This window comes from Andrena cerasifolii, chromosome 3 (genome assembly GCF_050908995.1).
Source record: "Andrena cerasifolii isolate SP2316 chromosome 3, iyAndCera1_principal, whole genome shotgun sequence".
NCBI classification, from domain to species: domain Eukaryota; kingdom Metazoa; phylum Arthropoda; class Insecta; order Hymenoptera; family Andrenidae; genus Andrena; species Andrena cerasifolii.
In genome coordinates, this window is record NC_135120.1 from 77908 (window position 1) to 98488 (window position 20581).

At 39.6% G+C, this 20581-nt stretch overlaps 1 long non-coding RNA gene across 1 annotated transcript; it reads left to right on the forward strand.

The window, feature by feature from the left end:
* Positions 1–15469: 15469 nt before the first annotated feature.
* On the forward strand, positions 15470–15955 carry LOC143366857 (uncharacterized). The gene is made up of 2 exons (XR_013084836.1): positions 15470–15759; positions 15862–15955. It is a non-coding gene; the product is annotated as an uncharacterized LOC143366857 (long non-coding RNA).
* Positions 15956–20581: the final 4626 nt, after the last annotated feature.

Below are 20581 nucleotides of genomic sequence, written 5' to 3' on the forward strand. Positions count from 1 at the left end.
CTGCTGCTGCACCTTTTCTCTAGCCCGATCGGCGTCATGGAAGGGGTACCTCTTCCACCCTGCATTTGTGGTAGTTGCAACGATATTCCTCAGCCCAGTGTATGTGTTGATCTGCAAAAAGAAATAAATTTAATAAAAATAATTTTTGTGTTTATACCACTTGAATGTAAAAACTGATACTCACACTTACTGAAGAAACCCTTATTATTGTGTCCTATTTCTCATAAATATTTTCGTGGAATGGCACTGACCCCTTTCGATTCCAGTTAGTTGTCATAGAACCTGTGATATAAAGTTAGAACGAGTTGTAATCTGAATACAGTAAAAATGTAAATGTATGTATGTTATTTACTTATCTTTATGCTTGCGGAGAAGACAGCCTTCCTTTCCTCGCTTCATACAGCATGATTTTCAATGTTGATATTGGTTGGTGGAAATATCTAAAACCAATTCATATATGAGAGAAACATTCATGATGATTTCCAATTAATCCAATTATCTGCATAACAAAAGTATATGTCATACTTATGCTTTTATACATGTCATTTCCACTTGATATGAAAGAATAGCTATAGGTATTTATTATTAGAAGAGTGTGAAAAGGCCCACCACCACCCCCGTCATAGACGGTCCTATTCACTCTCCATATGTATCTTCTACATACTTTCTTCCTTACATTTTGGAACATTACTTATTCGACAGCTCTTCATATGCGCTGGATGCACTCGCCGGTGCTATGGCGATGTTTTCATCCATCGTTTTATGTACTTTCTTGTGTACTCGTAGCTGCTCCTCCTTTTTGTGTGTACGGAGGTTCTCTAATCGGCTGTTGTCAATTGTATCTGCTATCTATAATTTCTGGCAACATGCAGTCCTCATAGAACTTGCTCAGTTTGTCTTCCATCTCTGTTGCCCAGAATCGATCATCTCTCGTTACTGTTGTAACCTTCATTCCTTTCGGCGTCCATAAACAAAAATAGGCCGTTGCCTTTTCGTTATGTGCAATTGTCCTTGCACTTGATAATAGTAATGATGATTTTGATTCATTTCATTACCCTTGAAAATACGCCGTATATTACCAAGTTGCTTTATTGCTTCAGCACGTGTTAAATCCTTGGCCGATTCAGGACACTTTACTTTGACGATTTTCACTGGCCAATATCTTTTTGTACACACTGCTATCGCCATCGGCAACTTATATAGTGTATATTAGGCCGTGCATATCTATGCTGCAATTGAAGCCTTCGACAATAGCAACACTCTCCATGCCAGTTGAACTCTGATTGCGGCTCCAGTTCTTGAAGCAACGATGTTCGCGCGGTTCTTCCTTCTTCGTACCTGTTATTTGGCAAGTCATGCAGAATTTATTCTTCACGCTGATGTACAACACTTTCTTCGTGTGGTATCTCACGATGGTTCCTACGCCAGAGAGAGAATTGTAATCTCCTCCGCGGTAGGACCTTTTCATCCAGCTGCCATCCGCGACAACTGGGATAAACGGTAGATTGGATTCTGCATGTACGTCGCCTCTTGATATAGCTAATTCTTTCTCCTCTTTTCCTGCATCTTCCATTTCGCGTTGTGCGGCCACTTCGAGGGCATCGATTAGGTCATTCTGACATTTCTCGTAGGTCCTTTTCGTCATACAGGATACGTTCACGGCAGTCAGTATGTCCTCCAGTTGATTATATCCGCCGCCCGTCATCATTGTTGCGGAAACAGCGGCGCGGTTGATATCCATAGTGGCATCACTCTTCCGAAGACAGGATATGTGCTCTGTGTATTTGCACATTTTGCACCCTACATAACACACATTTTCTAGTCCATTCCGTTGACATCTAATTATTTCAAAATGTTCGATGCCATAGCCAATAGTGGAATGTTTCCCAAGATTTTATATTTGTTTAAAAACATACGGAAAATCAACGAAGTCTATTCCATCTGAAATTGGATTTTCCGGCTGTTCTGGTTCTGCATTTTCTACCACCCAGTAATCGGCATCGCTTCCAACATCTTGAGTCGTTTCTTCGTTGATGTCTCTTACGGATTGTATCTCATCGCTGTCTCTGTCGAAATCTATTTCTTGCATAATTCTTTCTTCGTTCGACTCGAAATACACATCTTCTACAATTTCCTCTTCGTCCGGATTGAAATTTATTTCTTCTATAATATTTTCTGCGTCCGTATCGAAATGTACTTCTTCTACAATTACTTCGATAATTGGAGAATCTTCAAAATTTTCATCCGCAGCAGATGTGCTTGGATGTGTTCCGTACGAGATACCTGCTTCCGCCACGGTATCCTGAATTACCGTGAGACACGCTGTGTTCTTCAATCGTTGTCTGCATGTAAAGAGTTAATAATCAGTAACACGTGGTACATACATAAAAATAAGAAAACCATACGCCTCGGAACGATAACCCGTGTACATGTGAGTTAATACTAACGCAATCAAAATTTAAGATTTGTATTTTTGGTTTCATTTTCATGAAACTTCTACCAACATGTTTGTCAGAATCTTCTAATTAAAATGATACCAAATACAACATAAATCGGACAACTTTTAAACACTTATCGTGAATACGAATCGTTTATATTTATATAATTATCCAAACCATATCGTGTTTGGTGTCATTTTAATCACAAAATCCTCACAAATATGTTGGTAAACAATTTATAAAAAAAGAACCAAAAATAAAATACTTTTAATTGTGAACCTCGTTTGTATAGGTGTTGTCTCTCACCGATTTTCAATTTCGGATCGGGTTATACGATCGGCTCTCGAGCCATATTATACGCTTCACTGGTTCCAAGAGGGAACATTCCAACTAGGGGTGATATAAATTAACACCAATCATACATAGTCACAATTTTGAACCCTAATCGAGATGTTACTGTGGTTCTTATATTTTTAGAAGTTTGTCGATAGCCTCGAACGTAGGAGAAGAGAGCGAGTGGAAAAAAGGACTGCCGATTGCCTCCAACTTTTTTATTCGCTATACTTCTCTGCGGCCGAAACATATTACCACTAAATATGTGTTATTCCAATTATACCGTGTTTGGTGTCATTTATCATTAGAGAAACATCGCAAATGTTACGATGCTATATTCATGCAAAAATATTGTTATTGCATTACTGTGAAGTGTGAATATCATTCTAATATATTTTCGTCATACGAAGAGGGACGTAGCGTGATACAAATGTTCCTCTTAGACAACGTGATTCCCTCGCTACGCATCCGAAGGACATGCACTTTTGACCCGTTTTCTTTTTACACGCACACATCTGCACAACCTTCTCCGCTACACGCAAGCAAAGGCACTCACCAGCAGCATGTCTACGCTGTGATACACAGCTGTATGTGTATGCAGGCACGCGTGCACTTGACCGCGTGTGAAAAGGATACTTATCGCATTTCAATCCTGGGTTATTCCACGCGAAATAGGAAACTTTTTGGTGTAACATTTCGGATGTGTCTCAAATTTGAATATGTTGTAGTCTTTAAAAATGTATAAACATATCTGGAAGGATTTTTGAAAATTTTGAAAAATGTAGATTTTACAGCTGTTTGAAGATAAGTGCTAACTTTTTTTCAATAAATTATAACTATGGAAGTAGTAAACGGATGGAGATGAGGTTTACAGTAATTTGTAGAAAAAAATTATTTCTGTTTTAAAAAATAAAATTTGGTCCATTTTTGTGCAATTATTATGAACAAATGCAGTTTTTTAACATCGGGCGCGATTTTAAAAATCTGAAAAAATCAGACTATAGATATATTCTTCCCCTTCATGGTCTAATTGTCAAAAATATGGACATTTTAAAATTGACCCTGTAAAAATTGCCGAAAATTGACGCTGCGTCAAATCACACCGGCTTGACTGGCTGAGCCGTACGGTACTCGCAGCGGCCAAGCGGGTATATCTGCTATTCTTATACAGTGTTCTTGAATATGGTAAGTATTTGAAAAAAATCGAAGAAGGAAAACTCTTACTGTTTTTTATACACAACATAATATGGTAACTAAATTTTGGGTGTTCGCAATATTTTCCTTGAAACGAAGGTGACCCTCAGTTTTTTAAATGGAATGCTATATATTTGATTATCCAATATGAAAGCGACTGCCAAGAGAAATTCAACCATATGATATACTATGACCTTCAAGACTATACATGGTTTCGAGGGCACTGTATAAGAATAGCAGATATAGCCGCTTGGCCGGTGTGATTTGACGCAGCGTCAATTTTCGGCAATTTTTACAGGGTCAATTTTAAAATGTCCATATTTTTGACAATTAGACCATGAAGGGGAAGAATATACCTATAGTCTAATTTTTTTCAGATTTTTAAAATCGCGCCCGATGTTAAAAAACTGCATTCGTTTATAATAATTGCACAAAAATGGACCAAATTTTATTTTTTTAAAACAGAAATAATTTTTTCTTAAAACTTCAATGTCTTCTCTACAAATCACCATAAATCTCATCTCCACCCGTGTACTACTACCATAGTTATAATTTATTGATAAAAACATTTTTCAAAAATTTCAAAAATCCTTCGAGATATGTGTATACATCCCTAAAGACTACAACATATTCAAATTTGAGCCATATCGGAAATATTACTCCAAAATGTGCCCGATTTCGCGTGGATAAAAGTTACGAATAAAATGAAGTTATTCGAGAAAAACGAATGAAAGTTTTTTCGAATAGGAATTTATTGGAATAAATCGTCAAATAAAAGATGAGCGCTAAACAGGCAATCTGCTAAAATATTAATTAAAAAACTAGGGATTTCTCAGAATGCAGAAAGCGAATATGAACTGTGTTTAGTAGAGAAAAATTATTTATAACCACGTTATTTAGAATGAATTACACATTTTAGCTCCTAACATCATCTTTTTTGGCGATAGAATTATTTTAATTATGTTTAAAAATTATGGAGAGTTGCAAATATTTGCCGCTATTACTTTTGAATATGTACTCTATAAGGCAAATAGAACAAATGGCATACCACTTTTCAGGTTCGATGAGGTTCCTGGATATCTAGAGCTTTTCCAACGAAAGTTATTGAAAAATTCCATCGTTTTTATGATTATATTTTAATTCTGTTCGTTGGAAATTAAAATACTCATGTTTGAACTTGATTTGCACCTAAGCAATCCATTATTCAAAATACTAACAATTCGCGATACAATTGAGCACTTTTGATATACAGGGTGTCCCAAAAATGTCGGAGTTCCTTTGAAAGGGGTAACTCAGGGGCTGATTTGAAACAACTTTTTCCTTAGCGAAAATATTGTCCAAAGCTTCGTTAACGAGATATTAACAAAAAACCCCGACCAATCAGAGCGCGCGCCTTCCGCCGGAGCTCCCGTTGTAGCGTTGGCTACGCGGTAGGCGGCAGCGCTTGTACTACGAAGGTACGAACAAGCAAGTCGGCATGCATCGAAGGGAACCGCGTTACACAGTTTTTTTTTTTTAAAGCAGAATCTTAAATAATAATTGTTTGAAATGAGAGAACAAGAAATACGTAAATTTCATTTTCAAGTAAGGCATAAACGAAAAGTTAATGTAACAGAAAATGTACAACAAGTGATCGTAATTCGTTATTGAGGTAAAAATCCGTAGTTTAATTACGGCCAACATAGCTAAATTTAAAAAATAATATTAGGTGAATGAATAAAGTCTTTCCGATTGGATTTACATAATCAGTATAAAGCAACCGAATTTCTATCGCAGTGATATTCGTAAGCTACCAGAAAAATGGCAAAAGGTAATTAACAATAATGGAAATTATTTCGATGGTTGAGTTGTTTTCATACTTTTCAAATCAAAGTGTTATTGAACCCGAAAATCGAACAGAATTTATTTCTACACCTAATAATCACCAATAAATTAAATAACACTCACGCCTACGAGCATTACTTTCCTTCCTTTCCTTCCTTTTCGGAATCCTGCGTCACTAAGTAGGTCACTGTGCCGATCCTGGTCATCGGTGGACGAAAAGATTTATGGTAGGGTTGCGCCCACTGCTCAGCTGATCGCAGGTACACGACACCACCCGAAGTTAAGGATCGCAACGTCAAGTGCGTCCAGGTTAATGTACCGAATATTCACTTCACTGCACGCCTACTAACACTGATCACTTAATTTATTTTTCATGGAACGTGTTGTTCTTACGTTATAAAAATTTCTGGAAATGAATGAGAACTTGTGGTTCGGAGCCGTGGGTATTCCTGCGCAAATTCTCACACTGCAGCACTTGCGTCCCCGTTGTTCGGGGGGCACACTCAGAACCTCGAGTAATACTCTTGAGCAGAGAACATTTCTGCGACGCGATTGTTTGCTGACTGACAAGAATTTTTTTCCAAGCGACTTCTTCTACCCTCAAATAGTTTCTCTCGTTCCATTATGAGTTGACTTCCACCAGCCCAAGAGGCATCAGGTAAAAAGAAGCCAGCACATTTTCGAAACACACGTGCTTCGCAGAAGTGCAACGAACGGACTATCGTGCACTTTTACAAAAGTCTGCGTTCCGTCCTTTTACTGCCAATGTACCCATTGCTTGGAGGTAAGCAGCAGACACCACGTGTTTCGGTTCGAAAGGGTCCGAAGAGAAGAGAAACAGAAAGTCTTCGAGTTGCTATAAAGAAAAAATCCTGTTTCCCTTTTCCGATACCCTGAGTTCACGTCTGCTACGAGGCGGAACCAACTAAGCCATAAATTACCCAAAACTGCGCGTAGTCCCGCCTGCTTCGTCCTACCTTCAAATTAAAGACGTATCCCTTATCTCTCGAGTATAAACACGCGCTCGAATTTCGCTTCAAGTCCGATTGGCCCTAATCTAACCAATCTGCCTTGCATCCCTCCCAAACGGCCACTGTCCTGAAAAGGCCCTCTTCACAGCAATATCGCCTCCACAAGGCCCACCTCCTCTCGCACGGAATACGTCGACGCGTGCTTTTGTTTTGAAATTCGAGCGCGTGTTTAGACACGAGAGATAAGCAGGCCCGATTGGTTAGTTTGGGGCCAATCGAACTCCAAGCCCACCTTTTCTCGTACGGAATACGTCAACCCGTATTGTCCCTGAATTGCGCCCCGTCTCAGGTAAAGCAACCGCGCGCGATTACAGTCAGCTGACCCTACCGCTACCACCCCATATTTCCTCACTGAGGTCAAACAACAGGTCGACAGAAGAATTGCAGGAGAATTTTACTATCCCACTCTTGGCCAATGACACTGTTTTTATAATAATCATATTTGTAAGTTCCAGCTTGTCATTATCTTCATTATTTGTTGAAAAAGTGTCATTGCTCAATGGAAACCACGAGAAGGTGGTGGGCTCTTTCCATCAGGAGAGGATAAGGATGGGTCAGGAGGATGGCATGGATAACAGTCAAATGACGGGGTTAACGGTTCGAAGTAAGAAGGTAGTCGAAAGTGTCCCAATTTCAATAAAATTTGAGTCATGGAGAGAAAGCAGTGATCGATTTGCCGTGGAATTATCTTAGTGTATGTTACTCACTTCACTAAAAACAAGCACTCACTCACTCACTGACTGAATCACTCACTCACTCACTCATTGACTGAATCACTCACTCACTCACTCACTCACTGAATCACTCACTCACTCACTCACTCACTGGCATTATTAATGTACACTCTGTTGCACTACACTACTCACTTACTCACTCACTCACTGGCATTATTATTGTACACTCTGTTGCACTTCACTACTCACAATAAATGTTCAAACAGGTCTCCCCCTGTCTCTACGCAGTTTTGAAGCCTTCTGATGGCGGAATTGCGAACATTCTCTAACACCCCTTGTTCTTTAACAGCTTCAAATGCCGCGATTATCCGTTGTCGTAATGTTTCTACGGTATCAATTTGAATTGAGTAGACCTTTTGTTTTACATACCCCCAGAGGAAGAAGTCCAAGGGAGTTTGATCTGGAGATCGTGGTGGCCAATCTATTGCACCTGCACGGCCTATCCAACGACCCGCGTAGGAAATATTTAAAAAGTCCTTCACAATATTCGCAAAGTGTGGTTCAGCTCCATCTTGCTGGTACCACATGTTCTGCCGCACATTCAATGCAACATCTTCTAAAAGAATTGGCAGTTCGTTCTCCAAAAAATTTCAATACCCTTCGCCTGTCAATCTTGCTGGTAGAAAAAAAGGGCCCAAAATTTGATCACCAATTATCCCAGCCCAAACGTTGAGGGTCCACTGAGTTTGAAAACTTCTGATGGTGGTTTCATGTGGATTATCATAACTCCACACATGCGAATTTCTTGTGTTAAAAATACCTTCTCGCGTGAATGTACTTTCGTCTGTCCACAGAATCCTTTTTAAAAAGTCTGGATTTTGTTGATACTCGTTCAAGAGCCATTGACAAAACGCCAATCGAACTGGCATGTCGCGAGGCAGTAGTGCTTGTACACGACGCAGATGGTATGGATACAATCCTTCTTCTTGTAAAACTCGATGCGCCGTCGATTTCGGTATTCCTGATCTTCTTTCAATATCACACACACTTATAGTTGGATTTTCTTCCACGAAATCGATCACTGCTTCCTCATTTTCCACGGACTCGTTGCTTCTTGTTCTTCCTCTAGTACTGTTATCAGAACGAAATTGACCATTCCTTCTTAAATTCCATGTCAACCCCGTCATTATTTTTCTGGTTATAGGACGCCGATTGGGATACTTCTCATTGTATGCGCGTACAGCAGCCACGATGTTGGTGTCACAGCTCCCGAATACCACGAACATATCGTAATATTCTTCGTTGGTATACATTGTCTGCCAAATGTACGATGATAGCTCTGTTAAAATCAGTTCGCTTTCGCTCCAGAAACAGTTCTGACTGTCCCATGTCAGGTATTAGCAGTCGTGCCCCCCAACGTCCTCGAAGGTAGGTACATTATTGGTCATTTCAATATTTGGAAAACATAAAGCGATTGGCTGTGGAAGGGATAGACAGGCGAAGGAACGGTGTCGGTTAGGCGAAAACATTATGATCATTCCATAAAATATATTATGAGGCTAAGTCTGGAAACATACCACGGGGGTGCTATTGACAGTGCGTTTCGTTTCTATCCTCTCCGCCCTTCGTTTCGTTCGTAAAACTCCTTTGGTTTATTAAGGGGTTAATCGGTATACTGCTTCATTATCGGGTGGGACAACATGGTGACTGAGGTGCACTGTTCTCGACCGTCGACTCAGGGAACAAGGTCATAAACCGCGACCTTCTTTAGACTACGTTGACGATCAACGCAGTTAGTTTTTACGATAGGTTAGAAACAATGTCGAAAAAGTAATACAGAAACGTGGGAAGTCTGGCAATCGAAAGAATTAAGGTACATGGCCGGTCAATGATGTTCAAAATTTATGATCTGGCCTTCTTACTTCGAACCGTTAACCCCGTCATTTGACTGTTATCCATGCCATCCTCCTGACCCATCCTTATCCTCTCCTGATGGAAAGAGCCCACCACCTTCTCGTGGTTTCCATTGAGCAATGACACTTTTTCAACAAATAATGAAGATAATGACAAGCTGGAACTTACAAATATGATTATTATAAAAACAGTGTCATTGGCCAAGAGTGGGATAGTAAAATTCTCCTGCAATTCTTCTGTCGACCTGTTGTTTGACCTCAGTGAGGAAATATGGGGTGGTAGCGGTAGGGTCAGCTGACTGTAATCGCGCGCGGTTGCTTTACCTGAGACGGGGCGCAATTCAGGGACAATACGGGTTGACGTATTCCGTACGAGAAAAGGTGGGCTTGGAGTTCGATTGGCCCCAAACTAACCAATCGGGCCTGCTTATCTCTCGTGTCTAAACACGCGCTCGAATTTCAAAACAAAAGCACGCGTCGACGTATTCCGTGCGAGAGGAGGTGGGCCTTGTGGAGGCGATATTGCTGTGAAGAGGGCCTTTTCAGGACAGTGGCCGTTTGGGAGGGATGCAAGGCAGATTGGTTAGATTAGGGCCAATCGGACTTGAAGCGAAATTCGAGCGCGTGTTTATACTCGAGAGATAAGGGATACGTCTTTAATTTGAAGGTAGGACGAAGCAGGCGGGACTACGCGCAGTTTTGGGTAATTTATGGCTTAGTTGGTTCCGCCTCGTAGCAGACGTGAACTCAGGGTATCGGAAAAGGGAAACAGGATTTTTTCTTTATAGCAACTCGAAGACTTTCTGTTTCTCTTCTCTTCGGACCCTTTCGAACCGAAACACGTGGTGTCTGCTGCTTACCTCCAAGCAATGGGTACATTGGCAGTAAAAGGACGGAACGCAGACTTTTGTAAAAGTGCACGATAGTCCGTTCGTTGCACTTCTGCGAAGCACGTGTGTTTCGAAAATGTGCTGGCTTCTTTTTACCTGATGCCTCTTGGGCTGGTGGAAGTCAACTCATAATGGAACGAGAGAAACTATTTGAGGGTAGAAGAAGTCGCTTGGAAAAAAATTCTTGTCAGTCAGCAAACAATCGCGTCGCAGAAATGTTCTCTGCTCAAGAGTATTACTCGAGGTTCTGAGTGTGCCCCCCGAACAACGGGGACGCAAGTGCTGCAGTGTGAGAATTTGCGCAGGAATACCCACGGCTCCGAACCACAAGTTCTCATTCATTTCCAGAAATTTTTATAACGTAAGAACAACACGTTCCATGAAAAATAAATTAAGTGATCAGTGTTAGTAGGCGTGCAGTGAAGTGAATATTCGGTACATTAACCTGGACGCACTTGACGTTGCGATCCTTAACTTCGGGTGGTGTCGTGTACCTGAGATCAGCTGTGCACTCGGCGCGTCTGTCGATGACCAGGATCGGTTCAGTGACCTAGTGACTCAGGTTTTCAAGCTGTAGGTGAATTTCCGAAAGGGTGAGTTTTAGTTACATTATTGGCAACTATTATTTTTTAAATTTAACGCAGGCTGTGGCTTATTTCCGGCGATAATTCTCCAAATTTCCGTACGTAAATTTTTCTTCGCAGTTTTTAAACGGACTTATTCATTATCAACAACAGTGTTGGTCGTTATTGAACTATCGATTTTTATCATAATAACCAACTACGATCACTTTTCGTTCGTTCCCTGTTGCATACCTTTTCGTTTGTACGTTATTAAAAAAGGAAATTTACGTGTTCCTTATCCTCTCACTCCAAATAATTATTATTTTCGATTCTTCTAAAAAAAAACAACTGTGTATTCGTCTTTTTACGTTACACATGATTTTCATCCATTTATCCTTTATTCATTATTCACTTGAAATGGCAAACAAACCATGGCAAAAGGTTAGGTTTTTTTGTTACGTCTTTTTCAATTGTCATTCTACGCAATTTCCTTCGATGCATGCCGCCTTGCTTGTTCGTAGTCGCAGCGCGGCCCGGCGCGCGGCCACGGTAGCGCGGGAGCTCCAGCGGAAGGCTCGCGCTCTGATTGGTCGGGCTTTTTTCTTAATATCTCGAAAACGAAACCTCAGATCCCAAAACGGTTAAGGACTTTTCGATGTCTTTTTGCATCAGGATATTGCATGTTCCGGGATGTCCCTCAATTCTGGGACACCCTGTATACAGCAAAATACCGAGCTGCTACTACTACATCACAAACTGTAACTTCATACTAATCTGTACCATAACACGTAACTTACCTTTCTCGATACTTTCTATTTTTCGACAAACGCTTTGCAAATAACTTGGGCTGCTTCCTTTTTGTACCATCCTCCAAATACCGTTTATTTCTTGCATCTGCGGCTTCCTTCTTTGATTCCATGGCTATGGAATGATCACACACACTTATCAACACTACGATAACGAACCACGCAGGAATGGAACAATTCACAAATTATGAATATTCCATATGTATCAATATCTGCGCAGTAAATGAAACCCCGATTGCTTGCTGCGTCTTCACCGTAGTGCAAGCGGCAGAAAACTGATCAGCTAGCATTGTCGCTGCATTAGTTACAGATGCTGAAAAGGAGAATAAAAGATAGTGTGAAAAGGACGGGTATATGCGTTCTATTCCTCTCTTTCCCATTAGGATTGGTGTATGCTGATGCATTTACATAGAGTATGTACTTCCGGGAATACTTTTGGATTGCAGAAATGTACCCAAGAAAGAATTTTGGATTATCCGGTGCATATACTTTTGACGTATCACCTTTGCGCATTTGAACTTTTACGCGGGCCGAGATGTGTCGCTCGGTCCTTGGTGCAAGTGAAATACAAAATATTGAACGAGTGAGAAGGACAGTTTGGGTCCAGCCCAGCGGTTTCAGGAAAGAATCGCAAGTTGTGTAGTAGGATCACCTACAGGAGTGGTGGTAATGTGTGCGTGAATCACGCCAGCAATTGTTTTCTGGCAACGCTGGCCCTCGAGGCCAACAAAGCCTCGATAGTCAGAAGCACGCGTAACTGTCGACCAGTAAAGATCGTAAGTACCTTCACGCTTCCTACGCCTGCCCTTTTCACTATACGTGCCTGTTATTATGAAAGTGGTCTAAATTCAAAGTTTTCATTTACATTTTACTTATTTTTTACGTATTATATCAACATGATACATAATAAACGTGAAGTTCAATTTCTTTCTTTTTCGACTGACGCCATTTTCATACTAACTGACACACTTCTACATTTTACTTCCAACCCAAGACTGTATTTAGACAAAGTCCGGGTGAAGTTTCATTACCGTCATAGTATTGTTGTAATTCTTTGTGTAAAATCTATCGTGTGAACTGTGATTGTTTGAGTGTCCGCGTGTTTCTCAAGCTGCGTATCGCCATTGCGAGGCTGCCTCGTATGACACACCTCGCGGAGTGGACAGTCTAGAGACTACCTCGACCATGTTTATTTTACGAGGCATCTGCTGTCGATTTTTCGACGTGCTCAAAGGTGCCTCGCAGCCCCATGATCAAAAATCGCATGGCTCGGGCGACGCAAATATCATGCTGGAGGTAGCGCGAGACTGTCGCACGCGCCTCCCACGCAAAGTGATCATGATGGAGGTAGTCTCCAGACTCTCCACTCCGCGAAGCGTGCCTCGCGCGGCAGCCTCGCAATGTCGATATGCAGCTTCACGCTCAGAGATTCGTGTATTCATTCTCATGTAGACCAGAGATGGGCAAAGATAATATCTAGATATACTCGAATAAAAGATACTTTACGTTTATTCGTTATTCGCAGCTTTCAATAACACGATTTATCTTCATTCGAAACATCACGGATGAATAAATTCGAAGTGATTTTATTCGACGGGTGAAAGATAATTTTTTTATTCGAAAGATAATTTCTGTCTTCGAGGACCTTTTATTCGAACTGTCGAATAAGGTTTTCATCTTTGTCCGTAGTTTGTTCGACTTTTATTCAAAGACTTCGAATAACTTTTGACGCGCGATCTCGCCCATCGTCCGATCTTCGACGCTGGGGCGCGACCGCGTGATCCGCGTACTTTTGTCACGCGACTTCGTCGAAAACGCAACGCCGCACGTCCAACAATGCCGTGTCGTACGGACCCGTCGGTGATCACCACGCGGCGATGCCGCGTCTCTTACATAATACAAATTATTTCAGTTAAAGAAGACAAATTTTTGACCATTGATTTTGCAATTGTTCTGAACAACTACAATTTCATAGTAGCACGGCGTTACTGAAAAATTTGAAAAAAAAAATGTGGATATAGTCCTATTGGTCTTATTTACGGACAAGTTTTCAGAAATACGGACACTATAAAATTGGCCACATCAAATTTAATTGAATGTAACGGTATACGTACAGTATACAGTCAATCACGAAAGTCTTCGTACACTTGCAAAATTTAAAACATTTAAAGCAAAAACGCAAAAAGAAGCAAGGGTTTGGAGTATATTTCAGATATTAACTGATTTATTAGTTAAAATTAAACAAATTATGTAAAGATGACGATGTGTTTTACATTTGTTTCCACGAAAATATAAATAGACCGATAGTACGATTTTACATTTACGAAAATCCGCATACAGTTAGCATGGGTAATATGGGTATATTAAACTGAATAGAATTTGTTATGATAATAATTACAAGAATAATAATCAAATTTTGTTTTACAAAAGATATTGTGATTTTGTGTTCCCGTTTATTTGCATTTTCACAATCTATCTAAAGTTAACCAATAAATAAATTAATGTCCATCAAACTTCCAAAACCCTAACTTTTTTATAGTATTCGAAATTTTTCCGACGAAGACTTTTCCGACTTTTGGAATTTATGGATTGTTAATAAACTTGCGAGATCCATTCGATTGAAAAGAGTTCAAACACGGTATAAATTGGATTATTTCTAGAACTATAAATAATTAAATATGAATGTAACATTTCTAATGTAATAATGCTAAACATAATCCGATTTATATCGTGTTTAAATTCAGTTCCATCTAAAAAATCTCAACAGTACCTATGTTACTGAAACGTTCATGCCGATACGATAGAAAATGTGAAAGTGTTACATACATCCTATTAATATAAATATAATCCACCGCAAGCAAGATTGTATGGCTCTCTAGCCGAGGCTCGAATCAAAATCAAAAGCCGCCGCCGAATAGCTCAAGTCCTCAGGCTGAGGACCTCAGCTCGAGGCGAGATCGCGCGTCAACAGTTATTCGAAGTCTTCCAATAAAAGTCGAACAAACTACAGACAAAGATGAAAATCTTATTCGACAGTTCGAATAAAAGATCCTCAAAGACAGAAATTATCTTTCGACTAAATTCAATTCGAATAAAAAAATTATCTTTCACCCGTCGAATAAATTCACTTCGAATAAATTTATTTATCCGTGATGTTTCGAATGAAGATAAATCGTGTTATTCAAAGCTGCGAATAACGAATATACGTAAACCGTGTTATTCGAAGATTCGAATAACGCATAAAGATAAAGTATCTTTTATTCGACACGTTATTTAAATAATTTTTTATGTAGATAATGCCCATCTCTGACGTAGACTAAGAAAGTTATGTTATAATTTACCCGCGAAATGTCTTCCTTTAGTTGAAAATGAAGACAAATGATGAAAACAGTTTCTAAATATTAGAAGTGAAAAAATTGGAAATTTTAAAACCACAAATGTTGCACATTTGAAAATACAGATATTTTGAAACTTGATATCCTCACAATTACAAGTATTGGAAATGTTTGAATTTCAAAGCTTTCGAACTTGGAAATTCCAGTATTTAGAAATCTGAAGATTCTCCACCTGCGCTAAATCTTGGCTAAAGGAAGCCTATATTGTACACAAATGTACCAACTTGATAATCGTGTACTCTTCTCAGAATTGGGCAAAATGTAATCTAATTATAAATTACAAATTACGATTAAAATGTAATTGTGTAATCAATTACACAATATTACACGATTGTGTAACCAATTACACAATTACATTTTAATCGTAATTTGTAATTTGTAATTAGTTTACTTTTTGCCCAACTCTGATTCTTCTATTGCATTTTCTTACGTTCAATAATTTCAATGTTTCTTCGACTCGTTTTTAGATGTCTGACAAAGCAAGTATTCAGAATGCAGAAGAGGAAAGGACTCCGTCTCGAGGACGGAGTCCACCCAGCAGGGAGCCTCAGTTCCGACAACGGAGTCCGCGAAAGGAACGGACTCCGTCCTCGCGACGGAGTCCGCGAAAGGAACGCGCTCCGTCCTCGAGACGGAGTTCGCCGACGCCATCCTCGGCAACTTTATGGATGGAGAGAGCGGTGGAATACAGACAGAAGGTATGTAGATAACCATTTCTTACATTTTCATGAAAGTGTGAAAACGTCTAGTCATTATTGCAGTAATTAACATAAGATTTATGTTTATTGTTCATATTACAGTACAGCCAACTTAAAAAAAAATTAAGAAAATAAATTTATGGAGGAGGAAAAGATGGAAGAGGAGGGCGAGGAGGGAGAGGAGGAAGTCGAGGAAAAGGAGGGAGTGGAGGAAGAGGAGGTAGAGGAGGAAGAAGGGGTAGAGGAGACAGAGAAGGAGGAAATATAATAAATTATAATTTTTATAATTAATAAATGAAGTTGTGACGAAGCCACGTCACGCGCCGTTCGAGCATGCGCTGCAGATCGGTTAAGGGGGGAGCCTGGTGTAGCGGATCGAAGAAATCGATTTTTTTTTGCATAAATCAATAGTTGAACATCACGACAATATGTTCCCAAAGCCGCAAAACGAAATTCGAAAAATTAAAGCGGATATAGCCGGTTTTGCTACGGAGCGCTAGGCTACCACAAAACTTGAAATGTGTTTTTCTCGAAACGACAGTTTCACACTTTGCGGGCAATATTACTCCAAAAATATTCACCCAATCGACTTGGCCTTGTGCACGGATATTTGTGAACATTTTCTTCACAGAGCTAAGTTATTGGTATAATGATATTGTTTAAATAAATAACTTTTTTTACACATTTAAGGGGTGGAGTCTAGTGTAGGGGGTCGAAGAAATCGATTTTTTTTGCATAAATCAATAGTTAAACATCACGATAATATGCTCCCAAAGCAGCAAAACGAAATTCGAAAAATTAAAGCGGATATAGCCGATTTTGCTACGGAGCGCCAGGCTACCACAAAACTTCAAATGTGTTTCTCTCGAAACGACAGTTTTATACTTTGCGGGCAATGTAACTCAAAAAATATTCAACCAATCGACTTGGCCTTGTGCACGGATATTTGTGAACATTTTCTTCATAATACTAAGTTACTAGTATAATGATATTATTTAAATATATAACTTTTTTTTAGACATTTAAGGCAAAATTTCGTTGGAAACAGTGAACTTTTTATTCAAGAGGCCGCCATTTGTTCATTTTGCATCTTTTAAGTTTCAAATTTCTTCATTCTGTGCGTACACTCATAAACTAAAAGAAAATTGTTCGATTTTTCGTTTCAGATGAAACTAAAAGACGCTACGTTGCCCGCAGTGCAATAATTGCGTCGCCAACGGACTGGGCATAACTTTGTTATTTGCCGCTCTTTTTTAATATTTTTTTTTTGTTATATACCTTAATCTGTTAATACAATATCCTGAAAGTTTCAGAAAGATCTATCAAATACTTTCTTTAAAAAAAATTCCCGAAAAATGCCTCGATTTTCATTTAGTTACACCAGGCTCCCCCCTTAAGCCGAGTTCCGACCGCGACCGCTAGGCGGCCGCGAAACCGTGAATCGTCTCGCGAGCGAAGATGTACGGTCTGTCAATATAAAGGCCACGGCGAGCAATGTGGACAGCTCTTGTACAGTACATAGTAGTGTGTAAACACCGCCGGACCGTACATCCAAGACGCTCTTTTTGTATCCGTGAGGTGTGCACGTGTCGACCATAGTTCACACGGTGCCGATTACCAGCCTCCTTTCCGAAATAGGCCGAGAGGAATCTTGCGCCCTACCTTGCCAATAAGGTGTCTCCGCGCCCAATAGGCCAGAGCCCTATTGCACATCGGAATTTTCTTGTACGACTCCCGCACGACTCGCCTTATAGACCGTCAGGGCAGAACGTTCACTACCTCCACATCCTCCGTCCCCCAGCTCGTCGCAAGCGCCGCCGCGTGAACTAACGTCGACGCGATCGAGCCGAATCGAGAACCCGCGACTCGGAATTGTATAGCTAAAAATAAACAATTCTTATTTATTAGAACCACGCCTCTGATCGAACCTGGCCTTACCTTCTCCGTCCCACCGGTAACCGTCTCGCCAACCGGAGACGGTCACAAAGTCATCATTTTTTTATTCGAATTTTCATTCATGTCGGACATGAATAATTTTCTCGTATTTATTCGTACTTTAGTTGCGAATCATATATTCAGTCGAGAAAGTACGAATAAATACGAGAAAATTATTCATGGCCGATAATTGAATTAACCACGATTAAATTAATTCAATTATAGCACTTCAAATAAAAATTCTATAACAAAAATATGTATTCTTTTTTTCATTTGTAAGAGATGTTATAAGTATAAATGAATAAAACACGAGTATATCGTTTAGAAATGTTTAGAAAAGATATAGTCGTGTTTTATTCATTTATACTTATAACATCCCTTATACATTATAGTAAACATTCATCAAATTTTGTATTTTAAATATTGAGCCACATTATACTCCGTACATGCCCAGTGTAACGTATACGTCACATTTAGAAAATGATATTTCCACTGGCTTTTTTAGGAAATAGAACAATCAAGTGCATGTATTGGCACCAGTTTTCAGTTAACTAATCGCAATAAATAATTGTTTTCCGCCGGGAAAATTGTCTGCGCACTAAAGTAATGTCCATCTCTGGTATTTTGCCATATAATTGAGGCAGTGAGAGCAACAACGGACTCACCCACATTTTTTTCGAAAGTGAGTTAATAGCAATAACGTATTGCAATAGGCTTTACTAATCATATCGATGGCTTAGTGCACACATAAGATAATACAATAATGCAAAAAGTATTTATTTAATTATAAAGTATCATTGAATGATTGATCCTGTGAAAAACGCTAAAAGTGGACATACAATATGTGTGCATTAAGCCATTGATGTACAATAGGAAAATTTTTTGTTTGAAGTAGGTTAGTCCGTTCTTGTTCCAACTGCCTCAATTCCTATGACATAAATACGACAGCGATTTCAAGTGATGTATATGTAACGGTAAAAGCGTTAATTTAGTAAATGTATACAATTCCCAGCAGTTCCTATGTCAATGTATGCCTAAAATGAATATAATCTAACCTACAATCGTCCGAAAATGCATACATTTACTCCATCATGCTTTTATTGTGGCTCGTATATCCAGCTATCGCTTCAGTTTTGCTATGATTCGACGTTAGCAGTTGTGGGGGATATCCGATTAGATAGACAACGTGAATAATCGAGGAATTAAGGAAAACGTCCGTTAGGTCGGGGAACAGAATATTTTTTGAATTTATACAGAAAATGTAACAAAAACCTTAGCAACTAATAAACAGAAGAACAATTAATTATAAACATTTATAACTCACTTCATTCATTCTTCATTCATTCGATAAATTATAAAGTCGCGCGCAAACAGGCATACCACAACACAAACACGAAACCCCACAACTACTCCCCCCTAGAACAGAACGGTAGTTCTGCAAATGAAACTTTTTTCTTCGCGCCAGGGTAGACACGCAACGGTACAGTAGTTTTAATAATACAAGGTTTTTTGGTGGTTTGCGGCGGTTGAACAAGATCCGAAGTAGCAATGAAAGCAGGTTTGAGTCTGTCTACGGAAATATTAATCTTTTTGCCATCAAGCATGATAGTGTACACCCGCTCATTTAACCTCTCAACAATTTCGAATGGTCCAGTATAAGGTGGTTGTAAAGGGCGTCGAACTTTATTATCTCTGACAAACACATGAGATGCGACTTCTAAATCTTTATGAGCAAAAGGTATACGCTTATTATGATTGCTAGTGGGTTGCGCTCGCAAGGATCTAACTCTATTTCTAATTTCGTGAATCAACATCTGCGGTTCCACAGAAAAATCTACATCTTCGAAAAATTCGCCAGGAATGCGCAAGGAAGATCCAAATAGCATCTCAGCGGCGGAACATTTAATGTCTTCTTTAAAACAAGTGCGAAGGCCTAACAGTACCAAAGGTAACTTATCCACCCAATCAGTTCCAGAACCAACGCACATAATAGCGGATTTCAAGGATCGGTGCCACCATTCAATAATACCATTGGACTGAGGATGGTAAGCTGTTGTACGAGTTTTAGCACAACCCAAGAAATTAGCAAGGCTTTTAAATAATTCACCTTCAAACTGACGACCTTGATCCGTAGTGATGATCACGGGAACACCGAACCTTGATACCCAAACATTTAAAAGGGCAGAAACCACAGTATCAGCAGTAATATCCTTAATAGGAACTGCTTCAGGCCATCTACTAAACCTATCAATCAAGGTAAGGCAATATCTCTTACCTTTGACTTCAGGTAATGGGCCAATAATGTCTAAATGAACCTGATAAAATCTTTGATTGAGCACCATGATCTTTTCTGGACTTAGCTTAGTATGTCTTTGGATTTTGCTACGCTGACATTGCAAGCATGTCCTAGCCCAATAGTTAATTTCCTTGCACATTCCTGGCCATACAAATTTCTCTTGGACTTGGTGCTTGGTAGCCCTACCACTAGGATGTGACAAACCATGCACCACGTCAAAAATTTTTCGTCTCAAAGACTTAGGAATATATGGTCTAATCCTACCATAACGCACATCGCAAAATAAAGGAAATTTGGTTCCTGATAAATTAAATTCTCGAAGTTCTAAAAGTGAATGACCTTTGAGGATTTCTTTCAACTCTTCGTCAGAACTCTGTTCAGAGGCCAACTCATCAGTGGAGATAATGACTGGTAAATTAATCGCTTCGATTCTGGAGAGAGCATCGGCCACGATGTTTTGTTCACCCGAAATATGACGGATATCGGTTGAAAACTGAGCGATAAAATCTAACTGTCTGGCCTGACGAGGTGAAGCCTTATTTAAAGTTTGTTTAAAAGCATACATAAGTGGTTTGTGATCCGAAAAAATAA